General features: G+C 30.5%; 1 long non-coding RNA gene across 1 annotated transcript; it reads right to left on the reverse strand.

The window, feature by feature from the left end:
- Positions 1-894: 894 nt before the first annotated feature.
- Positions 895-4,730, reverse strand: LOC117273468 (uncharacterized). Its single transcript, XR_011414385.1, has 2 exons — positions 4,449-4,730; positions 895-3,310 (listed from the first exon to the last, which is right to left on the reverse strand). It is a non-coding gene; the product is annotated as an uncharacterized lncRNA (long non-coding RNA).
- Positions 4,731-5,829: the final 1,099 nt, after the last annotated feature.

The following is a 5,829-nucleotide window of genomic DNA, read 5'->3' on the forward strand; positions in this document are numbered from 1 at the left end:
GATCATGCACACAAGTCATAATACACAATATGAAGTCACTCAAGACCTCAAACCTTTGAACGGAACCTTAAAGATCAAAAGGACCGATCGGGTCGTTACACATTTGATCGGGCAAAGAGTTTATGAAATAAATACAAAAATTAAATGGATGTGATAAAATAAGCTAGAAAGATTTGTGTGGCTGTACATTATCTCATTAAGTGTAAGCTAGAAGTTTTTAAAGTTAATTATTTTTAAATATAGAAACATGACGTTCTTCTTAGAACATACTTAAGAGGAAAGTGAGCGGCATAAATTGGGACATATGCAGTATTTTTGTGTTGTATGCACGAACTTGAAATCCAAATTTCAAGACATATCTATTTTGATTATTTATTTTATGAAAAATGGGCCAAATATTCCCCTTAACTATGAGAAGTAGAGCAAATTCTTTATTTTAAACTAGTCAAGTTGTCTACGCTTTGCGCGGTCATAAAAGAAAAAAATTATTGAATATATTATATGATCAAATTGATAACTTATCGAGATAGAAGAGACATAATTTTCATGCATTATATATACTTATAAATATTTCAACATATCTAATTCAAATATTTGTTTACCCACTTGACTAACTCCCAAATAGAACATTGAAAAATGAAAATCATTTAAGAGAATGTAGTTTCAACAAAAGAAAAAATAAACTAATTTTGGTAAAATCCTTATAATAGAAAATTTATAATCATTTAACTTATCAAATTTAGAGAAAATACTATATAGTGCATTATAGTAATAAAGACATTCTCTTCTCTTCTCTCTCTCTAATTCATTGTCATTTTTTTTTTACTATATGTAAACTTTTCGATGGGCACAAAGCATATAACTCAACCTGATATAAGAGAAACCTTGCGACGCAGAAAAAGATAGTATTATTTCATATCTCAAGAAAGCCTAAAATTAATGCTATATTTAGCTAGGTTTATCACCATAACATCGTAAGCCAATGAAGAGGTAAAAGATTCTTAAATTACAACAATTAATTAATGTATGTAGTAAAGTAGAACAACTATATACCACTCCTATGGAACAAAATTTGTTAGCTCTATCCATATGCATGACCTTCAGTTCCAGCTCCACACCACTCCGTGTCAATTGTTGGAGGCTTTGTCATGCCAAGAAATAGTCGCTTCACTTGGTTTTGTTCTTGTCTGAATGATATTGAATGGATCGATCCATATTGGTATATGGACATTGTAGGTTCTACCTTTTTCTTCTCTCTTTTTTTATGCATCTTTGACGTTTTGAAAAAAAATGTGTTTTGCAGTTAAATTTCCAGAGGCGTAACCACTATGTGATAATATTTAGCCCAATTCAACATCTGTAGTGCATAATACCTTTTTTCATGTAGTGATTATATTTAACTGCAAATTCAAGACTCAAAACAGTAATTACTCGCCGAGAAAGGCAAAGAGCGGTTTCAAACATAAATTAGTCATCGAAGAAGGCACAAACACTTTTTTGGGGGTAATATCGGATCGATGTCCCCGAAGGGACTTAAGGAGGCGCTGCATATTAAAGATGATATTAAAAGGTGGCTATTGGATGTTCATAAGTGAAACACCTTTTTAAAAAGTGACTACTGAATACTCATAAATGAATTACGTACCTTTTTTCATCATTTTAAGGAGAAAAGGCAAAATTCTGGGAAGAAAAGATAAATACAAAAGGCCATGGAGTAATGAAAAAATGCATAACCCAATGCATACAAAAATAAATAAAAATAGAAGAGCCATGTCTTATGCACTCCTCTGAGTGTTGTGAAATGAAATCAATGTAAAATCAGATTTTTCCAAATCAAGTAGAGTCTTTACGTTAGTTCCCTCTTCAAGCACAATTGTGACAAAAAAACTCATAAATTTATGAAATTATGTTTTTTTAATAAAAGTGTTAAAAATACTAACACATAAGAAACGTACAAGGAAAAGTACGTCAGTACACATGAAGCACAATGGAAATGGTTAACACATCCATTACTCAAGGTAGACATTGATTAAAACCACACATATTTGCCAAAACCATGGAAACATAAAAGGAGAAAGTACATTACAGTATTCATGAAGCACCATCAAATTGGTTAACACATACATTACTCAAGAGGATGACATTGATTAAAATCACACATGTTTTACCAAATCAAAAATGACTTGAACACAAAATACACACCAAATGACTCTCTGCATATATCAACATTAAAACTAAGAAACAATATCAAAATTTTCAACAACATCTTGGCCTAAGTCCTCATTCTTGTTTATACCTCATATGAGTTTTTAAACCATCCCTCCAAATAGCAAAGAAAACGGAACAAAGAAAACTAAGAACAACTTCAAAATATATAAGAACTCCATTATTCAAATTTCACGTCTTCTCAAAATATGAGAACAATTACTAAAAATTCGTACACTTCAGTATCTAAGAAACCAGATATTTGAATATGGCAAAGAACGTTATTATCATAATAAGTTGTTGCTTATAATGCGAAGAAGCAATCCATATATTTGAATGGATACACCTATTTTCACATTGAGGGAGATTTTCAGGAGTCATATACCCCGATAAGTTAGAGAAATAGTGGTCAGTTTTGAGGTACTCTTTGGAGCAGTAAGTGGTGGAAATCAAGCATTGAAATGGAATTCACCTTTCTTAAACTGCCAAAATATATATAAGTCAAGAATTTCGCTTTCAATTAAGAAAATATTTTATAAAATTGTTAATAAAGAAAAAAATGTATAACATACTGAAGAGAGCAATGTAGAAAAACAAAAGGAAAGCATGAATGACGGCAAACAACTGAACTTCATATACACTTTTACAAACTGATAAAAAAAAAATAATTTATGCACACTTGCAGAAGAAGAATGAGTGATAAACATCATATCATAACAAAATAAGCGGATGAGAAACAAAACAAAGATGATACAAAGAGATAAATGATAAGTACGACAACCGCCAGAGCAATTTTTCTGTAAATCGACGGCAACCAATGTGTCAAATCCTCATAAAATTACATCAAATAGAAAATATCTATGGTAATCTAAGACACCAGATATTTGAATATGGCAAAGAACGTTATTTTCAATAATAAGTTGTTGCTTATAATGCGAAGAAGCAATCCATATATTTGAATGGATACACCTATTTTCACATTGAGGGAGATTTTCAGAAGTCATATACCCCGATAAGTTAGAGAAATAGTTGTCAGTTTTGAGGTACTCTTTGGAGCAGTAAGTGGTGAAAATCAAGCATTGAAATGGAATTCACCTTTCTTAAACTGCCAAAATATATATAAGTCAAGAATTCCGCTTTCAATTAAGAAAATATTTTATAAAATTGTTAATAAAGAAAAAAATGTATAACATACTGAAGAGAGCAAAGTAGAAAAATAAAAGGAAAGCATGAATGACGGCAAACAACTGATCTTCATATACACTTTTACAAACTGATAAAAAGAAAAATTCTATGCACACTTGCAGAAGAAGAATGAGTGATAAACATCATATCCTAACAATATAAGCGGATCAGAAACAAAACAGAGATAATACAAAGAGATAAATGATAAGTACGACAACCGCTAGAGCAATTTTTCTGTAAATCAACGGCAACCAATATGTCAAATCCTCATAAAATTACATCAAATAGAAAATATCTATGGTAATCTAAGAAACCAGATATTTGAATATGGCAAAGAACGTTATTTTCAATAATAAGTTGTTGCTTATAATGCGAAGAAACAATCTATATATTTTAATGGATACACCTATTTTCACATTGAGAGAGATTTTCAGGAGTCATATACCCCGATAAGTTAGAGAAATAGTGGTCAGTTTTGAGGTACTCTTTGGTCAGTTTTGAGGTACTCTTTGGAGCAGTAAGTGGTGGAAATCAAACATTGAAATGGAATTTACCTTTCTTAAACTGCCAAAATATATATAAGTCAAGAATTCCGCTTTCAATTAAGAAAATATTTTATAAAATTGTTAATAAAGAAAAAAATGTATAACATACTGAAGAGAGCAATGTAGAAAAACAAAAGGAAAGCATGAATGATGGCAAACAACTGAATTTCATATACACTTTTACAAACTGATAAAAAGAAAAATTCTATGCACACTTGGAGAAGAAGAATGAGTGATAAACATCATATCATAAAAAAATAAGCGGATGAGAAACAAAACAAAGATGATACAAAGAGATAAATGATAAGTATGACAACCGCCAGAGCAATTTTTTTGTAAATCAACGGCAACCAATGTGTCAAATCCTTATAAAAATTACATCAAATAGAAAATATATATGGTAATCTATCACTCAATTTATAGAAAAGGCAGGAGTAGGACACAATAAATCAACTAAATTCTTAGATAAACACACTTGATTTGTACACCTTTACGGAATTAACTATAAGTTACCAGAGTTTGTTGTATCCGTGGAGAAAAGATTGCTCTTGAACGGTGAACACGACTGTAGATGGAGAATATCTTCAGGCGTCATCTGGAGGGAGATTCTCTCCGGCCAATGTCATGGAGTTTTAACGATGATTTATCTGATTGGACAGTCAGGATTAATCGGAGAAGTAGAGATTACGAAGATGCTTGACATATTAGATGGAGATATAGGCACCAAGGAATCGATGAGACGTTATAAGCGAGAGGGGTCATAAACTGACTAAATAGACGTGACGTTTCGGTTTTCTTAAATGCATAAAAATGGCAAAAAATGAGGGAAAAGGCAAAAAATTAAGAAAAAAGATAAAGATGATTTCTGATCTATAAGGACGCCACGTCACGATGCTAAGTCCCTGCATTATATAAATATATAGATTTGTTCCTGAACATACCCTTGTCACTAGTGGATTGGTTTTGATTTTTCCTTCAACTATGGGAAATAGAAAAATTTTACCCTCCATTTGAAGTTAATTCCAAATATGTCTTTATTATGAGTGGACTAGCTCATATTTTCTCTACAAATCTAACAGACTGCCAAATTCTTATTTTTACTCATTTAAAAAATATTTTATTATTAAGATGGAACGCCACCATGCAAGACAATAATTTTAACTCCAAATATTCTTTATAAATAATTTTAACCAGAAAATTACACTAATCCAAAATTATAAAAGAGCCGAAAATATCTAATTTCTCATCATATTCATGTCTTTTCCCTATTTAAATAGTTTTACTCTCCAAAAATTTAACAACTATTAAATAGAACACCAATCAGTTTTCATGGAAAAGATAATCTTCAAGAACAAAAATTAAAATTAAAATTCTTAAATTAGTAAATAATAATTAAAAGTTAATGAGAAAAGTGTAGGGAGTTATTATGTACATTTAGTAATAAGTTCTGATCTTGCTGAAGAAACTACGATTGTTGTCATGCCAGAAAGATCGAAATCCATAAAATATTAATTTTATTTCTTTTGAGATAAAATTATGCATATAACTGCAATGCGTTGACAAGAGAGTATTGATCTTCACAAAGATAGAAATTGAAATAGAGAAGTATCCTTTGAGTAAATTAAATATTTTTCTGAATCTCAAGTTTTGACGCGTATTTTTGGAAAAAAAGGTCTATATTTTTTTCTTCTTTTTGTTCTCTCGCAGTTTTAGAAATAGAAGTTAAATTCTTGACCGTAAAATAAAAGGGTTGACCGAAATAAATTATTTCTATTAGTTTTAAGGGGTTAATATGAAATAGCTCACTCATAATTATGGCATATTTGGAATCAAATTCAAACGGAGAGCAAATTTGTTTCATTTTCCATAGTAGAGGGGCAAATCTAAACTACTC

The sequence above is a fragment of the Nicotiana tomentosiformis genome, chromosome 2 (genome assembly GCF_000390325.3).
Source record: "Nicotiana tomentosiformis chromosome 2, ASM39032v3, whole genome shotgun sequence".
Classification (NCBI taxonomy): domain Eukaryota; kingdom Viridiplantae; phylum Streptophyta; class Magnoliopsida; order Solanales; family Solanaceae; genus Nicotiana; species Nicotiana tomentosiformis.